The sequence below is a fragment of the Mauremys reevesii genome, linkage group 12, assembly GCF_016161935.1.
Source record: "Mauremys reevesii isolate NIE-2019 linkage group 12, ASM1616193v1, whole genome shotgun sequence".
NCBI classification, from domain to species: Eukaryota; Metazoa; Chordata; order Testudines; family Geoemydidae; genus Mauremys; species Mauremys reevesii.
This window is the reverse complement of record NC_052634.1, coordinates 48,881,723-48,899,199: the sequence shown is the minus strand read 5'-3', so window position 1 is coordinate 48,899,199 and position 17,477 is coordinate 48,881,723. Positions and strand designations below refer to the sequence as shown.

Below are 17,477 nucleotides of genomic sequence, written 5' to 3'. Positions count from 1 at the left end.
CACAGGGTCATAACACTCAGACACGGGGCTTCACTGTCACTGCCCCTGTGTTTTCCATCATTTCTATCCTAAGGAACACACCCTCCCCCTCCCCCACACACTGTCACACACAACCTTCTCCCCTTGAGCCCCATCCCACCCCTACCCCTCTCCCCCACACGCCATGGGACACAGCCTCTCGGTGACTCACCCAGATGGGGGCTTGTTTCTGCATCTCCCCAGCAGGGGAGCAGAGAGCCGAAAGGGCCACAGGAGACCAATGGAGCTAGGCAAGGATAGAAAAGACTTCCCCTCCCTTCCCAAGAGTCCCGTTAATCTCACCCATGGGACATTCCAGCACCAGGTGGGCTCAAAGCACCAACCTTCCCCTCAGCAACGGAAGGGGGAACCAGCTCTATCACATGGAAGGAGGCTCCCCACCTCTGCTGCTGCCATCCTGCAGCCTTTAATGTGGATTTGTTTTAGTTAATGCAACCCCCCCACTCCGCTAATCCATCCATGAAACATGGAGACAAGCTCCTGAAAACAGGGTCCAGTGGTGCATTGGGTTAGTGCCCAGTACTTGCAGTGCTGAGTGGTGTCATGCTGAGTTTATGAGTTCAAATCTCATTTATAGCACTAGTTTCCTTTAAGCAAATGGCTTCTGCCAATCATTTTGCCCTGCAGAAAATACAATTGCAGCTCAGTTGACACCGAGGTCCCCTTGCTTTACAGAGAGCAGGGCAGACTCCACAGATCTACCAGGCTCTGCTCTCCACCTGCCGCCTGTATCAGGAGGGGTCGAGCAGAGCCCAGAGCACTGCCCCCAACTCCCCCTCAGTCTTTGCTCCCCAAACCACCTGTGTGCTCACCCTCTTCGCTGTGAGACTCAAACCCTGCCTGGCTTTCGGTATGTTGATGTGGTTTTCATCTGTTGTGTTGATGTGCATGTGGGTCCTGTGTGATTTTGGTGGATGCCTTGTGTAGTTTTGTGTGCGTTGGTGTGTGTATAACTTTTGCATGCAGATTGTTTTTTGCTAAGTATTCTTTTGGTATGTGGTTTTTGTGCTTTCCTGTTGTGGGCTTTTGCTGTATTTTTGGTGTGGATTCGTTCTATGTTTTGTGTGGCTTTTCCCTTATGCACTGATGAGCTGCCAAAATAGTAACAACTGGTTCCCTCCTTCTCACCTCACGAGGGGGTCGTGCCCCCCTGGGAGGTCATGCCCCATCCAACCCCCTATGTTTTTTGACACCCCCGCCCGGGACCCCTGACCCATCCCCCCTTCCCTGTCCCCTGACTGCCCTTTGCAGCCCCATCCAACCCCTCCTCTCATTCTTGATGGCCCCCCCGGGACCCCTGCCCCATCCAACCACCCCTTCTCTCTGTCCCTGAGTGCTCCCACCACCTCATCCAACCCTGCTCTTTCCTGATTGCCCCCTGGGATCCTTGCCCCCATTCAATCCCCCTGTTCCCTGCCCTCTGCCCGTCCTGACCCCTATCCACCCCCCCCACAACCCAGCAAATACCCCCTCCCTGCTCCCTGCCCCCTTACCACACTGCCTGGGGCTGGAGCCGTGGGGCCCGACTCCCCGGGCCGGGCCGGCACCGGGGCTGGAGCCACCGGGCCCGACTCCCCGGGCTGGGCCGGCACCGGGGCCGGAGCCTCGGGTCCAGAGCTGGGCTGGGTCCGAGCTGCGCAGCCGGAACCAGCCCGAGCCAGGGGTGCTTGGCTGGGGCACTCGGCTGGGGCCAGGGGGAGCCGTCCCGCCCGCACCCGGCTTACCTGCCTGCTGCTGCTGCTGCTTTTTTCAGGCTTCCCGTGAACATTTGATGCGCGGGAAGCAGGAGAAGGGGAGGAGAAGGAGGGCGGAGCATTCAGGGGAGAGGGGGAGGTGAGCTGTGGCCGGGGGCCGGGCAGACAGCTGCCCGAGCCTTTGTTAAACTTAAAAGCTTTTTAGAACCGGTTGTCCTGGAACAATTCTACTTTTAAATTTAACAACCGGTTCTTGCAAACCGGTGCAAACCGGCTGGAGCTCACCGCTGTGTATATGGCTCTGTGTGCTGTGTGGGTTTGTATGGGTTTGGTTTTTGTTTATGTCTGTGTGGGCCTGTGCAGTCTGTGATGTTCTCTTTCTCTCTATTTGTCTCTCTGTTTGTATCTTCATGTGTAAATTCACTGGAACTTTTCAAACTCTCCACAGCTTTGCCAATTTTCACCAGGAATTTTACTCATTAACAAATTCTCACTTGTTCACTACCAGTTGGTGACCATTGCCCCAGGGGCATGTCAGTCTCAGGGGCCTGATTTCCCATTGACCCTTCCCCCTTCTATTGGGACTGGGAACTAGCCAACCTAAAAAAACCCCACTCACTTTTAGTAAAGGGCCAACAGTCCCCTTACACAAACTGGGCCTGTGAGGGAGGGGGAGCTTAGTGGTTTGAGTATTGGCCGGCTAAACCCAGGTGTGTGAGCTCAGTCCTTGAGAGGGCCATTTAGGGACCTAGGATAAAAATCTGTCTGCGGATTGGGCTTGCTTTGAGCAGGGGGTTGGACTAGATACCTCCTGAGGTCCCTTCCAACCCTGGTATTCTATGATAGGGTCACCAATGTTCAGAGAAACTAGCACAAGCTGGGCCCATGGTGTAATGGTCGGCATGCTGAAATCTGAGTTCAAATCTCAGTGGGACCTTGTGGTAAATCCCTGGAGATCCAAGTGCTTTCCTATCTCCAGCTGTCTAAGAATGAGTTGTTTACCTTGTGCTGAGTGACTCATACCCACTGGAGGCAGGTCTTTGGTTGGAATGGGGTCTAGAAGTGGCTATGGTTTGACTGTGTGTTTGGGATTTCTGATGCCCACAAGTTTGGCCCTTGTGCTTTCTACCACACTTTTCCTCTTGCCCACATGGCGCTTGAAGAAAGGAGTGTCAGGGCCAGGTTTCATAGTCAGGGAAAGGCAGGAGGAAGGAAGAGTCCCAGGCTGGAGCCCAGCACCTCTCCTCCTCTGGGCACCTAGGACAGAGGCGGCGGGTGCTGACAGCTCCAAGGGAAGGCTTAAAAGCCACAGAGCAACCAAGGGCAGGGCAAGAGGAGGGGAGAACCATGCCTATGCGTAGCCAGCAGACAGCCACAGAGACACCCAGCCAGGCTGCTCCCTGGCATGCCGAACACCCACTGAAAACCACCCACAGCCAGCTGCTGATGCTCTGTGGCCAACATCAGAAGATGGTAGGAAAGCAGGGCCAGCCTCCTGGTGGGGCCTCTTACTGTTCCCACTCAAGGTGCTCACTTTGGCAGTGGGGCAGGAGATTTTACCCCAAGAGGCTTTTCCCCAGCTGGCGAGAAGCAGAGAAACACCCAGGCTCCCAAGGTGCTATGTAGCAACCCCCCTCCAGCACAGGGACAGGCGCACACTTGGAAGAGGGAAACTGCTCCACACGCTAGCCCGGGCAGCCGCCCATTTTCTTTGGCAAGTCAGAAATGGCAAAGGTGAGACTGGAAGCACCTGGGGCTCATGCCCCAGCCTTTGTGACACCCAACCCCCAACTCCTTCCCGGGGCTCTAGCTGAAGGCAGAGCATTGGCCTGAGCGGCCAAGAAGAGGTTCCAGCCCTGAAGGGAGCAGGACTTTCAGCACAAAGGTAAAATTGCACAAGCACAACGGGACTTGAACCCTCAACTGCCTGATCCGAAGTCAGACGCCTTATCCATTAGGCCACATGGTCACAGGAACAAAGCCTTTCCAAGCACTTATTTGGAAAAGGCCGACACTGTGTTTCTCAGGTCCTCTACTGAATGGGGCCGAGACTCTCTGGGCACAAGAAGTCGAGTTCCCAGCGAGATGTGAGACAATTCTCTGGAGCCAGGTACAGGACTTTGGCAGGGAGGCTCAGGCATGAGGGACTGGGGTGCAGCGGACAGACCGGCTGTCTAGGTGCTTAGATTTGGTCTCACTGAGGAGGAGGAGGAATCCTGCTGACAGGCAGTGGCTGTGGAGAAAAAGTGGGATGTCCAAGCTGCTCAGGTCTCCTTCTTCCAGCTCCTCATCTGGCTGGGCTGCTCCACCGGCCTGGACAAGTCCTCTGCATGCACAGCAAATAGCCCAAGAGCCATTGCTACCCAAACCTGTGCTGGGGGGTGAGCTTCTGTCTTCCCTGTCCCATCTGCCCTAGAACAGACCTCTAGATTGAGAGAGACAGTCAACAACGATTAAGGCTAAGATTATATAAAGGGGGTCACAGAAACTGTGACTTTCAGAGATCTCAGTGACATTTTCCGCCTCAGCCCTGGGGCAGGAAGACTGGAGCTGTCGGCCGGTGGGGGCCTCACAGCTATCAGCCACCAGTGGCGGAAGGGGCTCCCACAGGCCCATGCCACCACGGATGGACCCCACAGCTCCCAGCTACTGTGAGCAGCGGGAGGCCCCCAGAGCTCCCAGCTGTTGTGGGTGGATCCCAGAGCTCCCAGCCACCACATGGGACAGGGGGACCCTGGAGCTCCCAGTGGGGTGACTGGGTTATAAAGTCCGGTCAGCGGTGCTGCGGGGCTCAGGCAGGCTGGTCCCTACATGTCCTAGGGCACCGCACTGTGCCCTGGAAGTGGCCAGTAGGTCCCCCCTGCTGCACCGCTGACCAGGAGCCGCCCGAGGTAAGTCTGCACCCCAACCCCCTGCCCCAGCCCTGAACCCCCCCAAACCCAGAGCCCCCTCTTGCACCCCAGAGCCCTCACCCCCGTGCTCCAGCCCAGAGCTTCCTCCCACACCTGGAACCCCTCATCCCTGCCCCCACCCCAGAGCCATCACCCGGTCCTGGACCCCGACCCCCTGTCTCAACCCACAGCCCCCTCCTGCACTGCGAATCCCTCGGCCCCACCCTGCAGCCTGGAGCCCCCTCCTCCACCCCAAACCCCTCATCTCCCCACAGCTCCCACAGGCAGACCCTGGGGCTCCCAGCAGCCATGGGTGGCCGGGGAGCCCCCACAGCCCCACCCCACTGCGTATGGACCCTGCAGCTCCTACGAGCGGACCCCAGAGCTCCCAGCCGCTGCGGATGGACCCAGGATTTCCCAACAGGCACTGATGGCGGGAGGACCCTGCAGCCCCATGTCATTGCTAATAGACCCTGCAGCTCCGAAGCCCCGGGAGCTCCCGGCCGCCACAGGCAAGAGAGGGAGCCCCCAGCGCTCAGACACTGCAGGCAGAGCCAGGAGCTCCCAGTCACCGGGGGGGGGGGTGAGGAGAAGCCGCAGCTCCCGGCCATTGCAGGTGGCCCCGCAGCTCCCAGCCACTGCAGGTGGATGCCAGAGCCCCCAGCTGCCATCGGGACCCCCCGGCCCCCACGGGCAGGAACCGTCACCCTTCGAGCAGCAGAAAACAGAGGTGCGCAGAAACCCATCGCGCCCTGTGACCCCCCTGCCCCCCCCCGGTGCTGCGGCTTCTCGCCAGGCAGGAGGCGGCGCCCAGTAGTTTCCCCAGGAATTGAAATTAGGGGGGGTGTTTGAATTTACAGGGGGGGGGGGGTGTCAGGGCCAATGAGATATATAAAAGAGATGTGAATAAAGTAAATGTTTTGTTAGGATAATGCAAATTTAATATAAGGATAATGCAAGTTACACATAACAGGTCTAGATTTCTAAAAATATATATAATTTTAAAAAAATGTATTTAATTTAAATTGACTTTTGAAAAGTAAGCCATCATGGGATAAGAGGGAAGTCCTCTCATGGATCAGTAACTGGTTAAAATCTTGGAAACAAAGGGTAGGAATAAATTATCAGTTTTCAGAATGGAGAGAGAGAAATAGTGGTATCCCAGAGGGGTCAGTACTGGGACCAGTGCTGTTCAACATACTCATAAATGATCTGGAAAAATGGGTAAACAGTGAGGTGACAAAATTTGCAGATGATACAAAACTGTTCAAGAGAGTTAAGTCCCAGGCAGACTGCGAAGAGTTACAAAGGGATCACACAAAACTGGGTGATTGGGCAACAAAATGGCAGATGAAATTCAATGTTGATAAATGGCTTCATCGGATGCATAGAATGGAACATATAGTGAGGATATATGTATATGCACACACACATACACACAGAGAACATGAAAAGGTGGGAGTTGCCCAACCAACTCTAAGAGGCTAATTAATTAAGATGAGCTATTCTCAGCAGGAGAAAAAAAAACTTTTGTAGTGATAATCAAGATGACCCATTTAAGATAGTTTGACAAGAAGGTGTGAGGATACTTAACATGGGGAAATGGATTCAATGTGTGTAATGGCTCAGCCATTTCCAGTCTCTATTTAAGCCTAAATTGATTGTATCTAGTTTGCATATCAAGTTCATCAGTTTCTCGTTGGAGTCTGTTTTTGATGCTTTCTGTTGCAAAATTGCCACCTTTAAATCTGTTACTGAACGGCCAGAGGTTGAAGTGTTCTCCTACTGGTGTTTGAATGTTATATTTCCTGACGTCTGATTTGCATCCCATTTATTCTTTTGCACAGAGACTGTCTGGTTTGGCCAATGTACATGGCAGAGGGGCATTGCTGGCACATAATGGCATATATCACATTGGTAGATGTGGAGGTGAACGAACCCCTGATGGCATGGCTGATGTGATTAGGTCGTATTATGGTGTCACTTGAATAGATATGTGGACAGAGTTGGCATCAGGCTTTGTTGCAAGGATAGATTCCTGGGTTAGTGTTGTTGTTCTGTGGTTGCTGGTGAGGATTTGCTTCAGGTTTGGGGGTTGTCTGTAAGCAAGGACTGGCCTGTCTCCCATGATCTGGGAGAGTGAAGGATCATCTTTCAGGATAGGTTGTAGATCTTTGATGATTCGCTAGAGAGGTTTTAATTGGGGGATGAATGTAAAGGCCAGTGGTGTTCTGTTATTTTCTATGTTGGGCCAGTCTTGTAGTAGGTGACTTCTGGGTACTCTTCTGGCTCTGTCAACCTGTTTTTTCACATCAGCAGGTGAGTATTGTAGTTTAAGAATGCTTGATAGAGATCTTGTAGGTGTTTATCTCTGTCTGAGGGATTGGAGCAAATACGGTTGTATCTTAGAGCTTGGCCATAGACAATGGATCATGTGGTGTGTCCTGGATGGAAGCTGGAGGCATGTAGGTAAGTACAGCGGTCAGTGGGTTTCCGGTATAGGGTTGTGTTTATGTGACCATCGCTTATCAGCAGAGTACTGTCAAGGAAATGGATCACTTGAGTGAATTGATCTAGGCTGAGGTTGATGGTGGGATGGAAATTGTTAAAATCACAGTGGAATTCCTCAAGGGCTTCTTTTCCATGAGTCCAGATGATGAAGATGTCTTCAGTGTAGTGCAAGTACAATAGGGGCATTAGGAGACGAGAGCTAAGGAAGCGTTATTTTAAGTCAGCCATAAAAATGTTGGCATACTGTGGGGCCATGTGGGTACCCATAGCAGTGCAGCTGACTTGAAGATATATATTGTCCTCAATGTGAAATAGTTGTGGGTGAGGACAAAGTCGCGAAGTTCAGCCACCAGGTTTGGCATGTAACTAGTTCACAAAACTAGGGGGGGGTGTTGGGAAATCACTGCTCATGCCCCTGGGCAGCCTATTTCCCTTTACCGCTCTGAAATGTGCCCCCACATGCAGACCCCGAAGCTGGGCCCGGGGGCGGAAGGACAGGACGAGCGTGTCCTTGCGAGGTAATTGTCTCTCTGGAGGTGAAAGTCATCAGTGCGGGGTGCGAAGGGAAGTGGCCGTCGAAGGAGAATGCAAGGCATGTGGCGGGCAGGCCAGGGATTTCTTTGTCCCCCTTTCAAAAGGGGTCACACTCCCCATCGGGGAATCAAAGCCCGGTCTCCTGCATGACAGGCAGGGATACTCATCACTATACTAACAAGGAAAGGGGCACATTGAGTGGCCCTAACTCCCACAGACTAGCTATGGTCAGCGTACACCTACACCGTCGCATGGGCCCCAGCAGGCAACAACACCCCTGGCCCTCTTCTGCTTCCCAAAGGCTTTGGCCGCAGCAACAGCCCTGGCCCTCCTCACCTGCCCTTCCCCAGCAGGACGCCTTTTCGGGCCTACACAGCTCCTCACACAACACCCGCCTGGGACCTTGCCCTCCCCTACCAGCTCAGCAGCACCTTTTTTCCTCTCAAAACCTCCTCTTGCCACCCTCCCCCTTCCACACTTCACACTCACCTCATCACAAACTCACCCACGGCCCCTTTGGCTTCTCAAGCGCCTCTGGAGGGACACAGCTTCCCTGGCACGCAGACCCTTCCCTTCAACGCGCACTGGACGGACATTCGAAACACAGCCCTTTCAAGGAGGGAATGCGCTGCTTTTGGACCCTGGCGCCCAGCAAGAAGTCCTGGGACTCTTTTTCTGACCGATGGACCCCACTGACTTGCCTTTACCAAGCAGAAACTGAGGACCGGCTGATGGCTCTCTTTGCAAACGGACGCCATCAGACTGAGCCACGAGGCGTGCTGCAGGATAGCCCTCCCACCAAAAAGCAATGCCGTGACCCGGATTTGAACCGAGGTTGCTGCGGCCACGGCGCAGAGTACTAACCACTATACGATCACGGCCAGGCGCTGGGAGCAGCCCACCGGAAAATGCTCAGCTCTGCGCTCTCGGGGCGGCCACCTACCTCGCCAGCGGCCACAGGTCTTTCTCAAGTCTCCCCATTACAGTCACAGGTCAAAAGCTGAGCAAAGGAAAAAAGACAGGAAGCCAATCCCATGCCTGTCCCTTTTTCTGTCTTCCTCCACCCCTGGACCAAGTCCCTCCCCGTTTGTCTGGGCCATTATCCTCATGGCCCTGGCCAGCCTATTTCCCTTTGCCGCTCTGAAACGTGCCCCCACGTGTAGGCCCCGGGGGAGGCTTTGGCTAGGGCGAGCATGTCCTTGCGAGGTAATTGTCTCTCTGGAGGTCAAAGTCATCAGTGCGGGGTGCGAAGGGAAGTGTCCGTCGAAGGAGAATGCAAGGATTGTGGCGGGCAGGCCAGGGATTTCTTTGTCCCCCCTTCAAAAGGGGTCACCCTCCCCGTCGGGGAATTGAACCCCGGTCTCCCGCGTGACAGGCGGGGATACTCACCACTATACTAACGAGGAAAGGGGCACGGTGAGTGGCCCCAGCTCCCACAGACCAGCTACGGTCAGCGTACACCTACACCGTCGCATGGGCCCCAGCAGGCAACAACACCCCTGGCCCTCTTCTGCTTCCCAAAGGCTTTGGCCGCAGCAACAGCCCTGGCCCTCCTCACCTGCCCTTGCCCAGCAGGACGCCTTTTCGGGCCTACACAGCTCCTCACACAACACCCGCCTGGGACCTTGCCCTCCCCTACCAGCTCAGCAGCACCTTTTTTCCTCTCAAAACCTCCTCTTGCCACCCTCCCCCTTCCACACTTCACACTCACCTCATCACAAACTCACCCACGGCCCCTTTGGCTTCTCAAGCGCCTCTGGAGGGACGCAGCTTCCCTGGCACGCAGATCCTTCCCTTCAACGCGCACTGGACGGACATTCGAAACACAGCCCTTTCCAGGAGGGAATGCGCTGCTTTTGGACCCTGGCGCCCAGCAAGAAGTCCTGGGACTCTTTTTCTGACCGATGGACCCCACTGACTTGCCTTTACCAAGCAGAAACTGAGGACCGGCTGATGGCTCTCTTTGCAAACGGACGCCATCAGACTGAGCCACGAGGCGTGCTGCAGGATAGCCCCTCCCCACCAAAAAGCAATGCCGTGACCCGGATTCGAACCGAGGTTGCTGCGGCCACGGCGCAGAGTACTAACCACTATACGATCACGGCCAGGCGCTGGGGGCGCAGGCAGCAGCCCAGTGGAAAATGCTCAGCTCTGCGCTCTCGGGGCGGCCACCTACCTCGCCGGCGGCCACAGGTCTTTCTCAAGTCTCCCCATTACAGTCACAGGTCAAATGCTGAGCAAAGGAAAAAAGACAGGAAGCCAATCCCATGCCTGTCCCTTTTTCTGTCTTCCTCCACCCCTGGACCAAGTCCCTCCCCGTTTGTCTGGGCCATTGTCCTCATGGCCCTGGCCAGCCTATTTCCCTTTGCCGCTCTGAAACGTGCCCCCACGTGCAGGCCCCGGGGCAGGCTTTGGCTAGGGCGAGCGTGTCCTTGCGAGGTAACTGTCTCTCTGGAGGTGAAAGTCATCAGTGCGGGGTGCGAAGGGAAGTGGCCGTCGAAGGAGAATGGAAGGCATGTGGTGGGCAGGCCAGGGATTTCTTTGTCCCCCCTTCAAAAGGGGTCATCCTCCCCGTCAGGGAATCGAACCCCAGTCTCCCGCATGACAGGCGGGGATACTCACCACTATACTAACGAGGAAAGGGGCACGGTGGGTGGCCCCAGCTCCCACAGACCAGCTATGGTCAGCGTACACCTACACCGTCGCATGGGTCCCAGCGGGCAACAACACTCCTGGCCCTCTTCTGCTTCCCAAAGGCTTTGGCCGCAGCAACAGCCCTGGGAAAAGCCCTGGCCCTCCTCACCTGCCCTTGCCCAGCAGGACGCCTTTTCGGGCCTACACAGCTCCTCACACAACACCCGCCTGGGACCTTGCCTGCTTAGATAAAGATTGTAACTCTATGAAGTTAAGTTTTAGTCACTAGAAAGCTTGTTTTGTTTGTTTTACTTGTAATGATATCTGTGCCTTCTGTTCTTACTGATTATCATGTAAGCCTGCCTGCCCGGCCCGGGTCCAGCGGGGCAGGGGCGCGGCTCCTGCCTGCCCGGCCCTGGGTCCAGCGGGCCGGGGGGGCAGCTCCTGCCTGCTCGGCCCCGGTACACCCGCGGGGGGGGGGCGCGGCTCCTGCCTGCCCAGCCCCGGGTCCAGCCGGGGTGGTGCGGCTCCTGCCTGTCCGGCCCCGGGTCCGGGTCCAGCCGGAGGTGGGAGGGGGGCGCGGCTCCTGCCTGCCCGGGGCCGGGTCCAGCTGGGGGGGGGCGGCTCCTGCCTGCCCGGCCCCCGGGTCCGGGTCCAGCCAGGCGGCGCGGCTCCTGCCTGCCCGGCCCCGGGCTGGCCCGGGTCCAGGTAGGACGGTAAGGGAACAGGAGGGTGTGTTGGATAGAGGGCAGGGAGTTGGGGAATGGATTAGTGTCGGAGCGGTCAGCGGGCAGGGAACAGGGGGATTGAACGGGGCAAGGGTCGGGGAGGCAGTCAGAAAGGAGCAGGGGTTGGATGGGGCAGTGGGGGGGCAGTTAGGGGTAGGGATTCCAGGGACAGTCAGGGGACAGAGAGAAGGGGTGGTTGGATGGGGTAGGGGTCCCAGGGTGCCATCAGGAATCAGAGAAGGAGTTGGATGGGGTGGCAAGGGGCAGTCGGGACAGGGACGGGGGTGGATAGGGCATGGGTCCTGGGGTGGGGGCTGTCAAGGAACATGGCGGGGGTTGGATGGGGCAGGAGTCCCGGTGGGGGGCATGACCCCTCATGGGGTTAGGAGGAGGAGGAGGGAACCGGTTGTTAGCATTTTGGCAGCTCATCACTGGTGAAAACTATCAAGAAATGCAAATCCTCGAAGGAGCCTGTGCCAGAAACCGGGTGGTGCAGAAACCACAGCCCTATCCCCACCTCTGATCCACCCTTGGCTGGCACTGGATCGTGCCCCCTGTGCCCCCAATCGGCCCCGTGAGCCCTGGGGGGCAGGGAATAGCCATGGTGCTGGGCCCCCCATCCAATTGAAGTATTCAATGTCACAGTGACCCAAGGTGTGTGCACAGAATGGGGATGGGGTGTGTGGGTGTCAAGAGTGGGGCTGGGGGGAGTGAGGATCAACACTTTGTCACTGGCAGATCATGCTGGTCCCAGGGTAATTTCGGGGGGCTCTGATTCCCCACTCAGCCGGGGGGCTCCCCTCTGGGCTGAGGAGCCCTGGGGTGGGGCGGGTGCAGGGGCTGGGTGTGTGTGTCAGGCTGGGGGAGCTGCCTGGGCAGAGGGGCTGGAACCAGGGGCGGCTCCAGGCACCAGCACACCCAGCGCGTGGGGACAAGCTGCAGGGGCTCTGCTGGTCACCGCGAGGGCAGCAGGCACCCCAGCCCCTCCCCCACTCTACTCCCCTCGCCCCACTCCCCTCCCAGAGCTGGGGGAGAACCCAGGAGTCCTGGCTCCCAGCCCTGCCCCTCCCCCGTATTTCCATATGGCTCCATCCGACAGCCCCGCCCCCGAGTGGGGAGAGACGAGGCCAAGGGACACGCGAGTTCTCGTCACGAGCAGGAGAGGGGCGGGGCCGGGGCTCTCTGGGGGCGGGGCGGGATGAGGAGTTGAGTTGGGGGGGGAGGTGTCAGGTTGACCCAGGGACCCGCCCTTACCTGGGCTGGAGAGGACGGAGGCGCCCCGGGGCAGGCTGGGAGTTGTAGTTCCTGGCTCCTCTCAGAGCGGAAGTGACGCGACGGTTGCTCAGGCAACGTGCCCCCTCCCGGTGCACTCTGGGAAGCGTAGTTCTCTCTCTCTCTCTCTCTCTCTCTCTCGCTCTCTCACACGCGGCCTCTATTGGAGGAGGGGCCGTAACTCGTCCCTTCGCCGCGCCCCTCCCCGCTCCCTGATTGGCGGAGAGAGCGCGGGACAGAGACTCGGCGCGTGGGGGGAGGCCCCGGTTCCCTCGCCCCAAGGCTTCGCTGCCCCCCGCCCCCTCCCAGGCGCGCGCTGCGGCCGTTCGGATTCGGGCGGGGGGGGGGCACAGGGCAGAGGCAGCGCGGAGTGAAAGGGCTTCACCCCCACCCAGCTGGGCCTGGGGGGCAGCTCCGGGGGGGGGGGCTGAGCTGCCTGGGAGCAGCCCCACAAGCGGCAGCCTGGGGCCGTGGGGCCCCTTAGCCCCCCCCAACCTTCCCCCGCAGTGTCCCCCCCCCGCTGTGACCCTCCCGCCAGCCCCGCCCCCGGCGGCCCCTCCCCCCCCCCGGCTGCTCGGCCCGGCCCGTCCCTTTGCCCCCCACTCCTCACTTCCCTGGGGGGAGGGAGAGCTCAGTGGTTTGAGCATTGGCCTGCTAAACCCCAGGTTCTGAGTTCAATCCTTGAGAAGGCCCCTTAGGGATCTGGGGCAAAAATTGGTCCTGCTAGTGAAGGCAGGGGCTGGACTCAATGACCTTTCAAGGTCCCTTCCAGCTCTAGGAGATTGGTATATCTCCAATTATTACCTTTATTGCCCCGACCTCCTCCTCCCCCTCCTCACCACTCCACCCTCCTCCTCCCCCTCAGCGTCCCACCCCTAATTGCCTCCAGCCCATTTCCCCATAGCTGGGCCCCACTTTCCCATCCCCCCACCGGCCGAGTCCATCCCCAGGGTGTGAGGTTCCTCAGCTCCAATCTCTGCTGCCCCCCAACCTGCCGGGTTCCCCTTTTCAGCCACTGTAGGGTCCTCCAACCCACCTCCACCCATCCACTCTGGGCTCTCTAAATCCCACCTTCCCACAATGCACCTTGGTAACCCCACCCTCCTCTATCCCTAATCCCCCTAGTCCGCAGTCGAGAACCGGGGCTGGGAGTGGGGCCGTTGCTTGCTGGGGAGAGGGGTGCAGACAGGGGAAAGGGGGTCGAGGCCGAGCTGGAATCCAGGGGCCCAGGCTGAGGGTGGGGTTGGGGAAGAAGTGGGCCTGAGTGGTGCTCCCTCCATAGGGGCTGGCTCAGGCCCTGAGGTGCCCCCATGCATGTTCCTCTGTCTCCCCCTAGGAGTCATGCCCCACATTTTGGGAACTACTGAACCCTACTCGCTAAGCAGGGGCTAGTGATGCCAAAGCCCAGGGAAAGGGAGAACAAGCGTGGGGCCCCTAGCACTGGAGCCATGTGAGGGGCTGCAGAAGCGGGGCAATGGCTGGTGGCCCAGGGAGTTAAGGGCAAAGGGGGCACAGCAGGGGCAGGAGTTAGGGGTGAAGGAGGTGCAAGGGCTGGGAGTGCAGGAGCTAGCGGTAAAGGGGGAGTGGGATCGTCCAGGGGCAATGGGGAAGTGCCAAAGTACAAGCTTTGCCCAGGGCACCATTTTCCCTAATGCTGGACTGAGCAAACAATTGGAAATGACCCTTCAGTGAGACCAGAACCATAGTGTAGAAAAGCCCCTTTGTTAAGTGGTGGTGGCTGAGGGCTTAGGGAGATGGGTTAAACAATAACAGGCATTTTTCTGTGGAGGTTTGATTCTTGCCTGTTAGGCAAGGCTGGTGTGTGGTGTCTCCATGGCTGTACTTTCAGTGTCTGATCTGCCACAGGGAGCCAAGTCTAGACATATTCAGAGGTTCTATGCCAGGGTTTCTCAAACTTCCTTTCACTGCAACCCCCTTCTGCCAAAAAACCTCACTACATGGCCCTGGAAAGAGGATCAAGCACCAAGCCCCTCCCACTGAGCAGAGGCAGGGGAGACAAAGCCTGAGCTCTGCCCCAGTTAGGGGAGGGCAAATCCAGAGCTTGAGGGATTCAGACCTGGGTGGTGGGGCTCAGACTTTTGGCTTCAGCCTCAGGCACCAACAAGTCTAATGCCAGCCCTGGCAATCCCATTAAAACAGGGTCACATCTCACTTTGGGGTCCTGACACACAGCTTGAGAACCACTGCTCTATGTTGATGGGAGAGAGTTTTCTGTGGGTGCAGTTAATCCACTTCCCAAGAGGTGGCAGCTATGTCAGTGGGAGAAGCTATATCGGTGGGTGTGCAAGCTGTGGTGTTTACCACATTTAAGAAGTTTAATCAAACCCCATTTTTAAAACCACCTGTGGTCTGGGAATGGCAAAGGACCTCGATGAAGCAGGGTTTGTCCTTCAAAGTCCTGAAAATCACAATTCTCTATTCAGCTCATTGTGCTGGTATAGCTCAGTGGTAGAGTGGTTGATTGCAGCTCCAGTGATCCTCAGTTTAAACCCCAGTGTTCTCTTATAACCTTCTTTCCTTTTTTTAAAAAAAAGGAAAACATTTTCATTTCCATTCTCCATTCTGTTCAGGGGCTCCTCTATACGGGAGTGCTTGATATGAATGTAAACACTCAAGATTTCGCTGTCCAAATGCATAAAAACCTAGCGAAGCTGTCCATCAGCTGAAATCAGTTCCAATCCTCTAAGTGTCTAGTTTATTTTTTCATCAATTAAACAAAGGTATCATATGAATGCACATTTGCAGATCCCTCTTCTCCAGGAGCTGTGCTGTGCAGAAGAACAAGAACCACATACAGCTGTAGTTCAGGAGTCTGATGACAAATGTTCTGAGGGCTGGAAAAAATGCCTTCTAGTGAGCTATTGAACAAGTTCAACCTGTTTAGCTTATCAAAAGAAGATTGAAAGGTGACTTCATTGAAGTGTTGAAGGGCCTTAATGGAGAGAAAAGGTTGTGTATTAAAGGGCTCTTTCATCTAGCAGAGAAAGGAATAACAAGACCCAGTGGCTGGAAGGTGAAAAGAGACAAATTCATATTACAAATAAGACACAAATATTCAACAGCGAGGATGATTCACCACAGGAACAAGCTACCAAGGAAAGTGGTGGATTCACCATCTCCTGATGTCATTCAATGAAGACTAGATGCCTTTCTGGAATGTGTTTGCCCCAAAAGTAGCTCTTGTGTCATACAGGAGGCCTGTGATATGCAGGGGGTCAGATTAGATGCTCTACTGGTCTCGTCTGGCCCTAAAGTTGACTAATTTCTGAAAAACTGAGTGTAGCATTGGGAGCAGTGTCTGATGTTTTCCTGTCTAGCCGGCTTGTTGCCTAGAACGAACGTTTCTTGAGTGGGGTGATCCACAGGGAGTAGCTCAAACCTCCAAAGTGCCTGGCCAGGGGCAGGACATTAGCCCAGCAAGGGAGGGGTGTGGCAGTGACATCACAAAGACTTTTGCAGGACCTCAGACTGTTGGTCGAAGGTGGTGGGGAGGTGGTGACCTCACAGAGAGATGCTGACATCAGCCAGGCAGCATGGGTGGCAAGTTTGTAGAAATTTTGGTGGTGCCCAGAACCCGTGCCCCCCCAAACTCTGCCCCCACCCTAAGGCTCTGGGTGGGGTTTCGGGGGGAAGTATGAGGTGCAGGTCCTGGGCTGGGGGTAGGGGCATAGGAAGAGGTGAGGGGTGCAGGCTCTGGGAGGGAGTTTGGGTGCTGGGTGCAGGCTCCGGGCTGGGGCAGGGGGTGGGTGTGCAGGAGGGGGTGTGGGGTGCCGGCGTTGGGATGGTGTTGGGGTGCAGGCTCTGGTGTGGGGGTGGGGGAGTAGGAAGTGCATGCTCTGGGAGGGAGTTTGGGGATAGGAGGGAATGCAGGGGTGAGGGCTGTGGGGCTGCGGCTGCGGGGTTCATGCTGTGGGGGGGGTCTCAGGGCTGGGGCAGAGGATCAGGGTGCAGGGGATGAGGGCTCTGGCTGGGGCTGAGGATTAGGTTGTGGGGATGAGGGCTCCGGCTGGGGGCTGAGGATTAGGGTGTGGGGATGAGGGCTCTGGCTGGGGATGAGGATTAGAGTGCAGGGGGGATGAGGGCTCTGGCTGGGGCAGAGGATTAGGGTGCAGGGGGGATGAGGGCTCTGGCTGGGGCAGAGGATTAGGGTGTGGAGGGGATGAGGGCTCTGGCTGGGGTGAGGATTATGGTGCAGGGGGGATGAGGGCTCTGGCTGGGGCTGAGGGTACAGAGGGGATGAGGGCTCTGGCTGGGGCAGAGGATTAGGGAGCAGGGGCGATGAGGGCTCTGGCTGGGGCTGAGGGTACGGAGGGGATGAGGGCTCTGGCTGGGGCAGAGGATTAGGGTGTGGAGGATGAGGGCTCTGGCTGGGGTGAGGATTATGGTGCAGGGGATGGGGCTCTGGCTGGGGCAGAGGATTAGGGTGCAGGGGATGAGGGCTCTGGCTGGGGCTGAGGGGCCGGCGGGGATGAGGGCCCTGGCTGGGGATGAGGATTAGGGTGCAGGGGGGATGAGGGCTCTGGCTGGGGTGAGGATTAGGGTGTGGGGGGATGAGGGCTCTGGCTGGGGCTGAGGGTACGGAGGGGATGAGGGCTCTGGCTGGGGCAGATGATTAGGGTGCAGGGGGGATGAGGGCTCTGGCTGGGGCAGAGGATTAGGGTGCAGGGGGGATGAGGGCTCTGGCTGGGGCAGAGGATTAGGGTGTGGAGGGGTTGAGGGCTCTGGCTGGGGTGAGGATTAGGGTGCGGGGGGATGAGGGCTCTGGCTGGGGATGAGGATTAGGGTGTGGAGGGGATGAGGGCTCTGGCTGGGGTGAGGATTAGGGTGCGGGGGGATGAGGGCTCTGGCTGGGGCTGAGGGTACTGAGGGGATGAGGGCTCTGGTTGGGGCAGAGGATTAGGGTGCAGGGGGGATGAGGGCTCTGGCTGGGGCAGAGGATTAGGGTGTGGAGGGATGAGGGCTCTGGCTGGGGTGAGGATTAGGGTGCAGGGGATGGGGGCTCTGGCTGGGGCAGAGGATTAGGGTGCAGGGGATGAGGGCTCTGGCTGGGGCAGAGGATTAGGTGTGGGGGATGAGGGCTCTGGCTGGGGTGAGGATGAGGGTGCGGGGGGTTGAGGGCTCTGGCTGGGGCTGAGGGTACGGAGGGGATGAGG

At 57.3% G+C, this 17,477-nt stretch overlaps 2 non-coding genes across 2 annotated transcripts; both read right to left on the bottom strand.

The window, feature by feature from the left end:
- Positions 1–9,003: 9,003 nt before the first annotated feature.
- On the bottom strand, positions 9,004–9,075 carry TRNAD-GUC. The gene has a single exon. It is a non-coding gene; the product is annotated as a tRNA-Asp (tRNA).
- A 1,161-nt stretch (positions 9,076–10,236) lies between these two features.
- Positions 10,237–10,308, bottom strand: TRNAD-GUC. The gene has a single exon. It is a non-coding gene; the product is annotated as a tRNA-Asp (tRNA).
- Positions 10,309–17,477: the final 7,169 nt, after the last annotated feature.